The 15,625-nt window shown below is 38.1% G+C and overlaps 1 protein-coding gene across 1 annotated transcript in view; it reads left to right on the forward strand.

Annotated features, from left to right (window-relative positions):
* The first annotated feature begins 4,228 nt into the window (after positions 1-4,228).
* Positions 4,229-15,625, forward strand: part of LOC144965038 (synaptic vesicular amine transporter-like) — a 93,378-nt gene continuing 81,981 nt past the window's right edge. Inside the window, exon 1 of the mRNA XM_078899911.1 lies at positions 4,229-4,376. The gene's annotated coding sequence lies outside the window, so the exon portion shown is untranslated. The remainder of the gene's footprint in view (positions 4,377-15,625) is intronic.

A 15,625-nucleotide genomic window follows, 5' to 3' on the forward strand; every position in this document is an offset into this window, starting at 1 on the left:
CAAGGACACCAATGGTCACAAAAAGTACCAGAAGTCACACAAACTCTAGATAAATATCAGTCATGGTAATGAATTCATGTAACCAGACGATGACATCACCCTACTGCTCAAATCTGCTTGTTTGTAGTAATTTAGTGTGTTAATAGTAAAACAAATCAAATTTCTTGACAACCCTTCTATTTATCTGGATTCGTCAAAAGCTTGAGTTTTGTCTTTTTCTTGATTCATACAACCCTGAAACATAAAAAATTAGAATTACAAGGAAATGATTAATTGTGTCAAAATCACGGTCTCAGATGAGATGTCATTATATCATATTTGTAAATAGAATAACAAATGAAAACATAATTTGTTGGTGGCACTTTGTAATATCCAATATCAAGTGTTGCTTGTGACAATGTAAAATAGCGATGACACCAAAGTTCAACTTCTCTTTTCTGCATGGAGCCACGCTGGAAAGGCAACTGAAAGTGCTGCACTTCAAAGGCTGGTAAGAAGGGTGGATCAAAATTGCGAATCGCCATTTAACGAAACAAACTTCCACGTGTTCACGCATGCCGTGTTGCTTGTGACAAATGACACCAAAACCAATAAACCTCGATATCAGCAAAACGGAATACATTTACTCCAAGATTTGAGGTCAGAAGGAAAATCTATGCTTTTTTCTCATAATAAAACATTTTATAACCATTAAATATGAGCTTTAAAGTTTCGTGTCGAGTCTTAGTATTGTGCTGTGTTTGATGACACCAAAGGTCACAAGCAATACCAACTTTTTAAGAACTCTATATGAAACTTAATCAGCTATGTAATATACTGCAATTGCGTTTAAAAGTAAATTTTGACTTTATACTATTAGTCAAATTTCAATCATGTGAGCTAAAACATCACATTTAATTTTACATGCTTTCTAAAAAGGTGATGCGTTGACCTCGTTTTAAGCACATGCCAAACAGCATTCAAATTTCACTTTTAAGTTGTTTATTTCATATCCTGTTGAACAGAGTATGTTGAGCTATCTCATTTTATCTCTTCTTCATATTATCAATTGATTACAAGCATTAACCCAATGAAAACCGCCCATAATTAAGTAAAAATCAAATTTTCTTAACACTGGTATCAGACGGGCACCTTTTGACCTTGGCTCATATATATAATATATACACTCACTTACACACATACACACACACACACACGCACACAAAACTCCCACGCACAAAACACACGCTTACACACATAAACACATACTTCCCACATTTCTTCTATTAAACTAACATACACACACAGATACAGACGCTCTCTCTCTCTCTCTCTCTCTCTCTCTCTCTCTCTCTCTCTCTCTCTCTTTCTCTCTCTCTCTCCCTCTCTCTCTCTCTCTCACACACACACAAATACACAGCCAAACAGAATCAAATACCACAAATTCCTTCTATTAAACTAATACACACACAAAGAAACTCACATACATAAACACAAACATACACAATCATAAACAGAAACACATACCCCAAAAACTATTCAACTTTCACTCATAAACACACAGAAGCTTACACACATGCACACACTCAAGCACACTCACACAAAGAAGCGCATACCACAGAATTCCTTCTTAATTCCTTCTAAACTAACAAAACCACAGACAGAAGCTCTCTCTCTCTCTCTCTCTCTCTCTCTCTCACACACACACACACACACACACATACACCCGCTCGCACACAAACATACACACACACACACACACACACACACACACACACACAGAAACACATACCACAAAATTCCTTTTATTTTGAAGCCTGACATGATCTCAACTCATTTGCATAAATGTTAGCTGGTCATTTGCATAAACGTATTCATAGGAACTGCCGCCCATGAATAACCCCGGCGATTCCAGAAGCGTCCATCTTAATGACTTGAATATCATGGCGATCTGGGATAAGACGCACCAAAAAACGGCCAAGCTTTTAATGTTTTTGTCTTATTCGTATTAGAAATACACAAATCAGAGGCCAAGACTATGGTCAATAGGATTCAATAGTCTGATGTCACGTCCGTCCAGCAACCAGCAGTTTGGTTTTAAACAAAAAAAATCGGCACTTTTTATTCTTCATGCTGGCTTGTCTTGTGATCAGAATGTATAAAGATCAAAACATGATCAGATTTATAATGTTTTTCTCCTCTGGATACACTTTTAGGCTCGTTGGAGAAGTATTTCATAAGGGCGTCCGCCCTTGTTCCGATAGTTTAGAACCAGTTACTAAGTTACTATGAGCCATTACGAGGGAAATGACGTCACGACTATTGAAGCCTATTCAGCACTTCAAAACCGTATTAGGTTGGAACGATACGCATGACGCTTAGTTTTCTTCTTCAATTACCAAGTCTGTGCCAGACATCGGTGATCATGGTACGCCATTAATCTCTCTGACCTTAAAAAACTAATATTACTCTTCTCTTTCTCTATCACCCAGCTGTTGAAACAATTCAAATATGTTTTACTACCTTTTCTACCTCTTTTTACCTTCTATCTTTCCTGTGAGAGCAAGATGTTCAATACATTTATGTCGATTTAGGTGCCCTAAAAATTGCATTTGTCTTTTTCTTATTGTACGAATTAGTAACCTTTTAGTTTCAGCTTGCTCTAATACTTCATAAGTTTCCTTCTCTGTCCATGAGATTCTTAAAATCCTTTAAGAAACCACATATCTACTGCCTCCAGTAATGATTTATAAAAGGCCTGAGCATATTACCCCCTATTTCGGAGATGTACACTGGCTACATGTAAAGTATAGAATCCAATTTAAAATACTTACCCATGTTTTCAATTGTTTAAACAATTCTGCTCCTGTGGCTATGTGGTCTTGTGGTATGACAATCGCTTTCGGATCGGAAGGTCCTGGATTCGAGCCTTGCTCTGCGCATAGTTGAGTCCTTGGAGAAGGCTCTTTACTCCCATTCTCTCACCGTACTCAGGTGTAAAACGAATACCTGGCCATTTAACAGCGTTGACTCTGTCCTAAAAAATGTAATATCGCCTAACAGGAGTCATTCCCGTCCTAAATGCTAAATGTTGCTGTTGGTTAGGGACCGCTTGTAAAGCGTTTCGATCACATTTAGGGGACATTGCTCTATATAAAAGTCCCAGTTTAAAAAAAAAAATTACTTACCCATGTTTTCATTTGTTTAAACAAATCTCGTCCTGTTTACCTTCAAAAAGTTGTACACCGTTATAAATATAAGATCTAACAATTTAAATCTGCTAAGGGACCCCCCTTCCCCCCCCCCCCCCTCCCCCCATTGTGGAATGGAATTCTATCACTTGGGATGGGTTTTTTTTTCTTGTATTTTTCTTTTGTCTGGCACCTTTCATACACACTTGTTCAGATCTTTATCTCACACGCCCATATATAGCCGCACAACACTGTTTAATAGAAAACGGTGGGGGCTGCCTGAAGCCTGTGATCGTGAAAATACTATCTAAAGAGTGAAAATGGAGAGGCTTTGTATGTATATAGGAACGATACAGACAATGGACGTTTCAGGTACAAACCAACCCTTCGTCAGCACAACAAATACACAAATTAACGTGGAAAACAAATATAATGCAAAATAACTTGTATCGTCTTTACTCAATGGTGGTTGCAGTATGAATGAAACGTTAGCATTTTCACTCTTTCGTTAGTATTAATACTGTTTAATACTGTTTTAACCCTCTCCTTACCAACCACAGGAAAATCCTCACATTCGTTACGATCCAACCAGCACTTTTATCATTCAGATTTCTTTTGTAAATCACAACATTTAAAGAAAAATGTTTTATTTTAGCTATAAAAACGTGACACTGTGTTGTAGAGTTCATTTTGCCGATCAATAATATGCATAAAATGAATTTGTTGATTTTCTGTTTCAACTATTTTTGTGTTGGGTGGGTGTTAAATTTTTTGAGAAAATTCTGAAAATGGCTGGTAAGGAAAGGGTTAAAGTGTCGAGTCACATTAAGTCTTACTACTAGCCGTTTCAATAACTGTTAACCAACCAATTCATACCGCCCGCAGATGGTACGTTCATCTATTATTTCTATACGTCCATTGTTTCGCTGAGATTGGAGTTGGACAACGAAACGTCAGAAGTCTGGAAGAGGAGGAGGAGGTCGCGTTGGCGATACGTGCGTGCGTGGGTGAGTGAGTGAATGACGACGACAAGTGGTTGAGTGCGTGTACGTGTGCGTGTGCGTGTGCGTGTGCGCGGGTGTGAGCGGGTTCATATAATATGTCGTCGTGTCCATAAGAGTGACTGTTTGTGAGTACGGCGTGTCTTGCAGTGATTCCATTCTAACCGTCACTACCTGTGGATTTGATTCCAGACTCTCAATACAGGTAAATTAATTGCATGTTACTTTTTTTCCTTAACGGTTTAAAGTTATTGTGTTGAAGCTATGCGTTTAGGTAAACTACTCACAACATCCGCTAGCCGGATAAAAAAATATGTACGAACCAACACACAAAGCAACGTGTGATTTTGAACGTTGATTATTAGTCTGATTGGTAATATTTTGAGAGAACTAATCACCAAACAATTATTGTCTAAAAAACATTAACAAGGAGCTAAGTGTTGTTAAATTCGTTCCCTATTTTCCTCGATTCCGGTCTATGTGAACGTATTTTCAGGTCTGATAGGTTAGTATTTATTATAACTATATTATTTATGGGGAGGGGCCGCACATTAACCTCTACGCATCCAGTTACTAATTTTTAATTTTAAAGGCCAATAATGATATCTTTAACCCTCTCCTTACCAAACATAGGAAAATCGTCACATTCGTAACGATGCAACCAACAACTTATTTTCTTATTCTAATTTCAGTTTGTTATAGTTATAGTTATTACAGCTGTACACTGTGTTGCAGAGCTAATTTTTGTGAGCATAATATAGAATATACTCGTTGCTAGATATACTGTTTGAAAAATCTACTTTTGTGTTGGGTGAGTGTGACGTTTCGGGTAAAATTCTGAAAATAACTGGTAAGGAGAGAGTTAACTAGATGTGCCTAAATGAGCCAAAGAGATCGGGAAAAAGATAAAGTGAGTAAATGTGACTCATATACGAGTATCAGGAAATAACACAAAACAGACGACGTTTCGGCATTTGGCATTCTTCAAGTAAACACGAAATATGCTATATTACAACATATTTCTTGTTATTTTATAACATATTTCGTGTTTATTTATTGAAAAAGGCCTAAGGCCGAAACGTCGTTTGTTTTGTGTTGTTCCCTTATATAAGAGAAGGTTTTGATGTCGGTTAGATTTTCAGAGCTTTGTGTGAAAAAAAATAGATTTTGAAATGACATAACACATTTCAAGTCATTGAGGGGTATAGATAGAATGAAATTGACGTCACTCGGGTCTTTGTAATTTTTTTTGCCATCTGCGTTTATGAGTAATTCCCACTAAACTGTATTAACCAGACTATATAAAAGTTTAAGGTTATACATAGTTTTGTGTGTTGGTCTGTTATACTTCCGGATGGAAATATTGTGAGCTTCTTATTCAAGCGCACATTATCTATAATAATAATAAATGTATTCATGAACTCTTTGGTTTGAAATTTCGAATTCTCTCTCTCTCTCTCTCTCTCTCTCTCTCTCTCCTTCTCTCTCTGTGTGTGTGTGTGTGTGTGTGTCTCCCCCTCTCTCTCTCTCTCTCTCTCTCTCTCCCTCTCTCTCTCTCTCTCTCTCTCTCTCTCTCTCTCTGTTTTGGGGCGTGTTTTAAAAGGTTGTGCGACGGTATTGGAAAGTCTTTCGAAACTCCAAACGTCAGTGTTCAAGACTACTATATTTGTGCGGATATGTGGTCTTGTGGTATGACACTCGCTTTCGGATCGGAATGTCCTGGGTTCGAGCCTCGCTCGGCGCATAGTTGAGTCCTTGGAAAAGCTCTTTACTCACATTCTCTCACCGTACTCAGGTGTAAAATGAGTACCGGCCATTACAAGCGTTTTCTCTGTCCGAAAAAAATTGAAATGTCGCCTGTGTCATGTCTCGTTCTACATGTTGTGTTGCTGTTGGCTTGATCCCCTTTGTAAAGCGCTTTGAGCACGTTTATTGGGTATTACACTATATAAAAGCTCAAGCTTTTTAAATATAATATTATTAACGCTTCGACACAAAACGACATCAATTGATGGTTTGCCCGTTACTAAGCATAAACAATCAGAATATGTCATACCAGTAGATTGATAGATTTTAGTTTTCTTCAGCGTTTTCCAGGATGTGTACTCAATAGGTGAGCAAGAAAAAAATTGAGCATTTATATAGAACAATATTCACTAAACGTCCTTGCAGTGTTTTACCGTAGCCATCGTTATGACACTGAAATCCAAAAAGACTGGCATTTTGACGTTATTATTTGGTTTTTGCACCGCCTAGAGAGTTGTCGTTAGTAGAGCTCATGGAATCAAGTTATTTCATTGGTTGAACTATTGAATACAACTCACGATTTGTTTTCTTTTGTGGCAAAAGACTGGCATTTTGACGTCATTTGTTAGTCAATGTCATGCCATAACTTTACGAAGGCCAATGTTTTACAAGGGGTCCCTGCCTGACCAACAGCAACATTTAACATGTTGAACGAGACATGACGACGGTAAGGTGATATTACATTTTTTTTCCGACAAAGACAACGCTGTTAAATGGCCAGGTATTCATTTTACACCTGAGTACGGTGAGAGAATGTGAGTAAAGAAACGTTTTCCAAGGACTCAACGATGCGCCGAGCGAGGCTCGAACCGGGGACCTTCCGATCCGAAAGCGAGTGTCATTCCATTAGACCACATTGCCTCAGAAACAGAGAGAGAGATAGCGAGTCTGTCAACAAAACTGTACCAATAATGTTTCAAAGTGTCAAAAATGTGAGAAAATTCAGTCCACACCTTTGTCATCCTTTGATAAACTATTTCTGCAATAGGATTCAATAGTCTGATGTCACGTCCGCCCAGTAACGAGCAGCTTGGTTCTAAACAAAGAAGATCGATACTTTTTATTATTCAGTCTGGTTAGAATGTTTTCACATGTCATGTGATCAGAATGAATAAAAGTCAAAAAATGATCAGATTTATAACTTTTTTTTTCCTCTGGATAAACTTTTATTCTCGTCGGAGAAGTATTTCATAAGGGCGTTCGCCATTGTCCCGATAGTTTAGAACCAGTTACTAAGTTACAACGCGTCATTACGAGGGAAGTGACGTCAGGACTGAAGAAGCGTATTCTTTTCGACAAAATGATCTTATCAGTCTATGAATGAGTTGACGAAAACTACGCTTAAATGGGGAAGTGTGGCTCAGTAGTATGGGCTTTGCGTCGTACCCGAAATGTACCGAGTTCGATCATATCCGCCGCTGCTCTGTGTAGCCTTGAGAAAGTCACCTCGTCTTAGCGCTGTTTTGACCGTAGCCATCGTTAACATAATAAAGCCTGACACAAGAACCCTCTAGGACTGGCAGTTTGACGTCATTTTTTAGGCTTGTGTAGCGTCTAGTGAGTTGTCATTAGTAGAGATCGAGGAAACAGTTATTTCATTGGTTGAACTATTGAATACAACTCTCGATTTGTTTTCTTTGTGGCAAAAGACTGGCATTTTGACGTCATTTTTTGGTCAGTGTCAGGCTATAACGATGGCTACGGGCTCAAACCTGGGTTATTCCAGTCTTCCCTTGGAATAGACCCTAACGACAAATTTCCCCATAGGGATGAATAAAGGGAATTTTATGAAGAATTGAATCAAAATTGTTGATTTACTTTTGGGTTGTGTATTTTTATGTGTGTCTGTCAACAACCACCCATACCATTAGCGACAGTGATGTTATCTATTTATTTATTTATTTATTTTGGCGTGACCGGAAAACATTCAAATAAAAGATCGGGCAATACGCTTCAACAGTCGTAACGTCACTTCCCTCGTTATGACGCATTGGTAACTTAGTAATTGGCTCTAAACTATCGAAACAATTGTGGACGCCCTATGAAATATTTCTCCGACGAGCATAAAAGCGTATCCAGAGTAAAATAACAACCCCATTATAAATCTGATAATGTTTTGAATTTTACCATTCTGATCACAAGACATATGAAAAGTTCTAGCCAGCATGAAGAATAATAAGTACCGATTTTCTTTGTTTAGAACCACGATGACCGCTGTTGCTGGGCGACGTGACATCAGACTATTGTATCGAATTCAGATGACCCCCAAATATATCAACAAGTCTTACAGCTGAGAACTTTATGAATTCTTTTAGGGTCGATATTCTTTTTGCTTGGTGGTGGGTGGGGATGGAGGGGTTGGGAATGTACTAATAATTTGAAAAAAAAAAAAAAACAAAAAACCCCCAGATATCTGACTAAAAATGGAGAGAAAATGCATTCCGTCAAAGTCATGGCTGGAAATCATTAATATGACAGCAACTACAGAATGTACGCCGGTGGCCGATTAATTCACACAGGGCTTTGTTATTCCTGCCCTATTCCCCAAAACAATAATATTCGTTTAGCGCTTAATGCGTGGTGTTTGTTCTAGCTTTTCCCCCTGTTTATTTGAAAATATTCCTAGATTACGACAGAAATACATGGACGCATGCTCTCTCTCTCTCTCTCTCTCTCTCTCTCTCTCTCTCTCTCACACACACACACACACACTCTCTCTCTCTCACTCTCTCTCTCTCCTCTCTCTCTCTCTTTTCCTGTCTCCTCTCTCTCTCTCTCTCTCTCGCTCTCGTTCTCACTCTCGCTCTCTCTCTCTCTCTCTCTCTCACTATGTCTCCTCTCTCTCTCTTTCTCTCTTTCTCTCGCTCTCTCTCGCTCTCTCTCTCTCTCTCTCTCTCTCTCTCTCTCTCTCTCTCTCTCTCTCTCTCTCTCTCTCTCTCCCTGTCTACCTCTTGCTCATTCTCTTTCTTGTGTGTGTGGATGTGTGTTTGTATGTGTATGTGTGTGTGTGTGTTTCTTTCTTTCGCTTTCTCAAACACATAAAATCACAATTTCACTACTCGTCTCTCTCTATCTCTCTCTCTCTCTCTCTCTCTCTCTCTCTCTCTCTCTCTATCTATCTATCTATCTCTCTCTCTCACGTACACACATACCTACATACCCAAGTAGGACAACCTCGCCATCCTCTTCCCTAACTTTCTTTCGTCTCTCTCTCTCTCTCTCTCTCTCTCTCTCTCTCTCTCTCTCTCTCTCTCTCTCTCTCTCTCGCTCTCATTCTCTCCTTGCCTGTCATTAATTAGTAATACACAGACACAATAACAATAACCTGCTTTCAATGAATCTATTTTGAAATGTCTAGTTTGTATTAATGACATTATGCAGCCTTTTATAGAATAGCGACGTAAAGCAGTGATTCATATTTCTTTTTTATTAATTTTGATGCTATAGGTTTAGGTAAAATATTAACCAATTCTGCCAGCCAGATGTATTGTCCCAACACAATGCGTAACCTTTAAATTGTATAGTCGTTTGACAGAGAGTTTATTGAGAACATTTCACGTAACTGCTGTCAAAATTATTTTAGGCCTTGAAAGAACAACTATCAAGAGCCGAGTGACGTCATCATCATTCACTCTATAGATAATATGAAGTTAACGTTACTCAGGTCTTTGTTACTGCTTTTTGCCATCCACTTTTATGAGTAATTCTCACTAAACTGTATTACCAGACTTTAAACGTCCATGGTTACACATAGTTTTGTGTGTTGGTCCGTTATACTTCCGGACGGCAATGTTGTGAGCTCTTAGCCAAGCGCATACTATCTATACGCAACCTTTAAAGTGTATAGTATAATATAGAGAATTTATTGAGAACATTTCACGTAACTGCTGTCAAAATTATTTTAGGCCTAAAAAAAAACAACTATACCTAAAGAGCCGTGTGAAGTCATCATCATTCACTCTATAGCCACAAACGGTTTTCTTCATATGATTCCAATTATCCCTTAACTGTTTATTTATCAGGCTTGTTTGAAGAATACTGTACACTAGTGCGGCTATGTGGTCTTGTTGTATGACACTCGTTTTCGGATCGGAAGGACCTGGGTTCGAGCCTCGCTCGGCGCATAGTTGAGTACTTGGAAAAGACCCTTTACTCACATTCTCTCATCTTATTCATGTGTAAAATGAGTACCTGGCCATCAACAGCGTGTCTCGGTCTACATGTTACGTGTTGCTGTTGGTTAGAGACCCTTGGTAGAAGCGCCTCGAGCACAGTTAGTGGACATTGCTCTATATAAAAGCTCTATTTTTTTACACTTCAATAGCACCAACATCTCATACAATATGAGATCTAACCTGCCTATAAAGCGCAATATTCACTTAATGTGCCCAAAGCGCTTTACATGGGGCCCCTGGACAACAGCAACATGTAACGTGTATAACGAACATGACGTCTGTTAGGTGATATTACAATTATTACAGACAGAGCCAACTCTGTTTAGCGGCCATGTACTCATTTTACACTTGAGTACGGTGAGAGAACGTGAGTGATGTGAGGCATCTCCAAGGACTCAATTATGCGCTGAGCGAGACTGGAATCCAGGACCTTCCTATCCGAAAGTGAGTGTCATACCGCTTGACCAAATAGTCGCACAGACTTAGATTACGTGGTCACGTTTGACCGAGGAGAATAATTGTAACTTTTCAGACTGACAAAAACTAAAATGTTACATTTCATGTCATTTTTCACACTGTAATCTTTGGGAGTCCCGCCCGGTAGTTCAATTGATAGAGCATTCGCTCCACAAGCAGAAAGGACAGATCGATCTCGGGTGTTGTCGAGAATTTTTTTTCTTTCTGACGCCCTGCCCAGCCAGCAGGGATTGGGTAGCTGGGTCTGTTAAATTTGATGGAAAGTACTTTTCAGCAATCTAGCGACAGAGGTCGATCCCAGGTATAGTAGAGAATATTTTACTGACGCCCTCTGTCCAGCCAGTATTGATTGTGTAGTTCTGTTCAATTTGATAGAAAGTATTTGCGGCAATCTAGAGTCCTTTCAAACTGGTAGCAAACAATTGCTTTGTTCGTTTCACATTATAGAAAACGGGATAAGCTTCGTCTACGTGGATCTAATGGCTCTCAAGTAGTAGTTATAAAAATAAAATACAAAAAAAATGATCATGAATAATGAATACACGATTGTTGACTGATATCAGGGATAATAGAAGGAACGAAATTGACTTCACTAAAGTCTTTGTTATTGTTTTTTGCCAGCCATCTTTATGAGTAGTTCTCATTAAATTAAATTCTATAATTTAGGCTATAAACGTTCGAGATTACACATAGAATTGTATTTTGGTATGATATATCCGTTTGCTGGATGCTGTGCGTTTTTCTTTTTTTGGCTAAAGTCATACCATCAAAAGTAACCCGATGACATAATAGAGTCCTTGGAGAAGCTCACATTACTCACATTCTCTCACCGTACGCAGGTGTAAAATGTCTCGTTATACCTATAACGTGGTGGATTCGGCCAAGGGCCGAATCCTTGTAAAGCGCTTTGGACACAATCAGTGGAAATTACGTTATGGATTTCAGAATGTACCTTCCGCCAAGTAAAACAAAACTCAACTACCCAAACACTGCTGGGTGCCCGGAGGGGGTTCGAAAAAGAACCCCGATTCACTCGGGATAGATCGTTCTGGTTCGCTTGGCGAATGTATCCAGTGCTCTATCAACTGAGCGACTTATGAACTAGGCCCTGCTTGTCATAATATCTCTGTGTTATTGATTCCATGACAATACCCTCCAACCCCCCCCCCCCTTTCCTCCAACGCCCCCCCCCCCCCCCCCCCCCCCCCCCCTGTATAAAGCAAACAACCTCCTATGTTTATTTTGATAGTCTGAGAAATCAGATGGTAGAAAACTCGTACAGTAACCCCGATGGTATAAATGTGACTCTATTTTATAATATTATGTTTGGATGGAAGAGAAGTCTAAACTAGTGACGTTAAACTTTAAGGGGCGGTTTGGGTCTTTTCTAAGAAAACAATTTAATTACCTATATTGGGAGGTTTTAATCATTCTGTATCCTCAAATTAGGTTTTAAAACAACACTTTTGGTGAAAAATATAAATTATCTGTATTGGTATCCGTTTTGAGGTCTGGCACAAAAACAAACAAGCAAACCAAACTTGTGGCAAACGTTCCAAAAAGCTAATGAAGGAATAACCTCCATATTCTTCCCTCTTATCAACATTGTAGCGCTTTGTGTCACCATAGAGGGATTTTTCAGCTTTTTATTAGAACATTACAAAGTTATGAATCAAAATGTTATGACAAAATTGATATAAAAATTTAGAATTTGGATTATAATTCAAATTGCATACCCTATCAAAAAATATCCCCACGGACCCGGTGACATAATACAATATCTGTGTGATAACTGTGGAGATTTTCAGACAATATATTTCATTGAATAGATTCTGAGAAATGTTTGACACAAAAAAATCTTGAGCTTTTATATAGAGCAATATCCACTAAACGTGCTCAAATGTTTTACAAGCGCTTTGACACAGTATCCCATACCCTAAGAAAAATGACATGTTGAGAATATAGCAAAATAGCTTTGCATTTTTCACACTTTTTTCCTCCCTTTACCTTTTTCAACTGTGTTTTTTATACCGTTCTAGTCTATTTTGAGAAATTGGACTTCAATAATATTATTAATAAGATAATAAAATATCGTTTCCACCAAAACCTAAAAATAAATATTTTAAAAGACTTTTCCAATAATTAGACCCAAACCTCCCCCATAAAATAATCAAGACTTATCATGGCATGCTGGGGAGTCTCTGGTCTGTCTTCCCACCCTAACCTGTATTCCTTGTCAGCTGCATAACATCAGGAGTTGAGCTGCAGATGCATGTTCCTCATATAATTAATTTTTTTATAGGGTTTAGTCAAGTAGCCTTCATTTTGTCTTTCCCACAGTCTCTTTCATGATTGACGGTCGCCCATTCCCAGCCACCTACTGTTTCCTGGCTTGCAGTTATCAATTTCAGTTATTCTTTCTGCTTAAAGGGCCATATTTCATAAACAGAGGATCGTCACGTCCTGGGTCATTTGTGTCGATGAGAGATTCTGTGGGCCTTAAACAAAGGGATACCAGCCCTTTCCCCTAAAAATCTCAATTTTTTAAGAAGGATACATGATTACAATCAATCACAGATAGTCATGCAGAAGTCATGGGCCACAGGCCGACCAAAGAGGGAGTATAGAAGTGTTAAAGTTACAGCACTAGGAAACAAGTATGAGCTATAGGGTAGATTAAGAAAAGTAAGGACATACAGAGGACACCACGCTACAGAATGAGTGTGAGGTGGGTGGTGAGGAGCAGAGCGTGTACCACTCATCGGTGGGTTCTGTCTCCTGCACCTTAAGAGGAAGGGGTCCCACCTACTCCCTAGCCCGGTTATACCGCCGGGACTCGGTCGCGCCCATAACAAACTCAGTAGAAACGGGGAACACCACGGGAAGGTGCTGTTATGGACACAATAATGCATGAGAGGCCATATGCAATAATCTCTGTCAGACAGGATTACGCGGCAATCAATGCACCTGGAAATGAGAGGTGTTGGGTTCGAAATGCACATCAATTTCCTTTCAGCAAGCGGGACGTCCGGCCCAGACCTTGCAGCTCCCCATCAAGACTAAAATCTATGACAATACAATCTCAAATACCCTGTTATAAAACGCTTAAAGACATTTATCTTACACATCTTTGATATTTTAATCTTAAGAATGATTCTGCTGACTTATTGATATGTGCTGATTTACTGGGCCAATTTGATTATATTATGTTTTAATGAAATACGAACAAAAAAATTACGCCCTTTCGCACGCCTGTGACAGCAGATGTCTTCGTCGAGGAAAATTTGAAGGATTATAGATGATCCATCAAAAAAAAAAAAACGTCCGATGTCAACAGGAATCACCCATATTGTCACGGAGAGAAGTTATGGCCTAGGCATTCCATGAAGGAGGATAGATAATAATAATAATAATAATAATAATAATAATAATAATAATAATAATAATAATAATAATAATAATAGATCTTTATTGTGTAATCCATCACACAAGATGTCTGGTGTCAACAGGAATCACATATGTTGTCACGGACAGATGTTATCTCCTAGGCATTCCATGAAGGAGGATAGATAATCCATCAAACAAAGGTCAGATGTCGACAGGAATCACCCTCATTGTCCAAAGTAAGAAATTGTAGGGTTTATTATCTTGCCCGATTATCAAAACCGGGGCTCAAACACGTAATCTGCCGTATCTCTATGCAACACCTTCACCATTAATTTCGTCGCTCTCTGGAATGAACTAGGATAATGAAAATTTATTGATAATTTTTACAAATTTAAATATCAGAATAATAAATTTAATTCTGCTTTTATTATTATTATTATTATTATTATTATTATTATTATTATTATTATTATTATTATTATTATTATTATTATTATTATTATTATTATTATTATTTTTTTTTTTTTTTTTTTTTTTTTATTTTTTTTTTTTTTTAATTTTTTTTTTGATAAACAAAATTCGGTCAAAATCAAATTTCTATGTTCTACGCATCAAAATCATCCCTTTATAGAAATCGCTTTTATAAAGCCATCAGAAATGCTATTGACCTGCTGAGAGTGTTACACTCGAGTGTACGGTGTGTTTGCTTGAGGCCAATAAGGCCCCAGATTCACTGAGAAGCCATAGTACTTGTGCTCCATCACCCTGAGAGAATTCAACAATATAAATAAAGTGTTGGAATTTTGATGTAATATTATGCCCTTCTCCTAAACCGACGTGTACTTATTTACAGGTCTGATAACCCAAATTCCTAATGGGCTCATCATTGTAATGCAATTTTTTTTCTCACAGAGAGACAGTGCTATTAACAACCAGGCACATATTATGCAATTGAGAATGGTGAGATGTTTATAAAGATCCTTTTCCAAGGACTCAACTATGAGCTGCTCAGAGTGGGACTCGAACTCAGGATCTCCCGATACGAAGTCCACAAAACCGTATGGCCCCATAATTATTAATTATGAACACTGATAACTGACAAATCCTTAATCATAAAATCATATTTTCTAAAATATTCTGCCGACATATTTCTGTCTCAGAAAAAGAAAAAAATTAATCGAAAATTTTATCGTAAAATATCAATTTATTGACTTTCAATGTTTTTTCCTGGGTTGGTTCCTTCTCCAGCGGAGCGTGGCAACCAGTGTTAAAATCCGGGCGATGAATCACTGATTTTATTAGGGTTTTCTATTGACTTTCTAATCGTACGACAATAATAACCAGCCTAGATCCCCAACTAACGCTTTACAACGTGTGATTTGTTGCGAGATTTCCATGAACGACCGGAAGTTGTGAAGTGAAGTCCAATTGATTCGTAGCAATGACGTCATATAGGGGTATATAAATAGTAACGTGTAATTCTACGAAGTGTTATTTGTTGCGTTTAAATGTTATATGAGTCAGGATAGTAAAAGTCCTTTATTGAAATTTGTAGATGAGATCACTTTCAGAACATGATAAGTCACATCTGGAGAGAAAAAAAAATGAA

Source organism: Berghia stephanieae, chromosome 2, assembly GCF_034508935.2.
Source record: "Berghia stephanieae isolate SIO BIC M18660-M18661 chromosome 2, UCSD_Bste_1.3, whole genome shotgun sequence".
In the NCBI taxonomy this organism is placed as follows: domain Eukaryota; kingdom Metazoa; phylum Mollusca; class Gastropoda; order Nudibranchia; family Aeolidiidae; genus Berghia; species Berghia stephanieae.